Source organism: Erinaceus europaeus, chromosome 15 (genome assembly GCF_950295315.1).
Source record: "Erinaceus europaeus chromosome 15, mEriEur2.1, whole genome shotgun sequence".
Lineage (NCBI taxonomy): Eukaryota > Metazoa > Chordata > Mammalia > Eulipotyphla > Erinaceidae > Erinaceus > Erinaceus europaeus.
The window spans coordinates 94,497,402-94,498,125 of NC_080176.1; the positions used below are offsets into that span (position 1 = coordinate 94,497,402).

Sequence of the window (724 nt, forward strand, 5' to 3'; positions counted from 1 at the left end):
GTCCAGCCAACACTCTGACACCCTCAGTGACTTGGACAACATTCTATGAGCACCAGCTACATTCCAGATGCCACACTTCTCATCAGGGCTCTTCAGTCTAAAGACACACGGTTAAAGAACACACAGTTGGCAGCACCCTGGGCCTCAGACCAGCAGTAGTTTCTTAGCTATAAAAGCACTAGATGAATACTGTGTATATTGGCCCTGAATCAAGACCAGCAGTTCGTTACAGCTGTTGGTTTCAAGAAGGAGCCTAAAAAAAAGGTCTTTCTATGGTCTGTTGGCCATTTCAGAACTTTGGAGAAGTAATGGTCAATTCATTAGCAAGAAACAGCTGAGTGACTGGTGCCGGATGAGGGCTGATACTTATCTATAGTCAGTTAATACCCTGATCCTAAAGTACAGAGATCCCTGTTGTAACATTTTCATTTGAATTATAATACTGTTAAATTACAAAATAAATAAATAAATACTGTGTATATATATATATAATGAACTGTTAGAAAATGAAAAATAGGAGGCTAGAGAGATAGGACACATGCCCACACATTCACACAGGCAGCACACCACATGGGAGTGCCATGTCACCTGGAGAAGCTCTGGAGCTGTGGTCTCTCTCTCTCTCTCTGTGTGTGTGTGCGCGCGCGTGCGTGCGTGCATTTATGAATGAAAAAGCAGCCTAAGATTGATGAAACCACACAAACTCAAGGCCCCAGGTCTGCAA

General features: G+C 43.1%; 1 non-coding gene across 1 annotated transcript; it reads left to right on the forward strand.

The window, feature by feature from the left end:
* Positions 1-198: 198 nt before the first annotated feature.
* On the forward strand, positions 199-336 carry LOC132533266 (small nucleolar RNA SNORA2/SNORA34 family). The gene has a single exon (XR_009545160.1). It is a non-coding gene; the product is annotated as a small nucleolar RNA SNORA2/SNORA34 family (small nucleolar RNA).
* Positions 337-724: the final 388 nt, after the last annotated feature.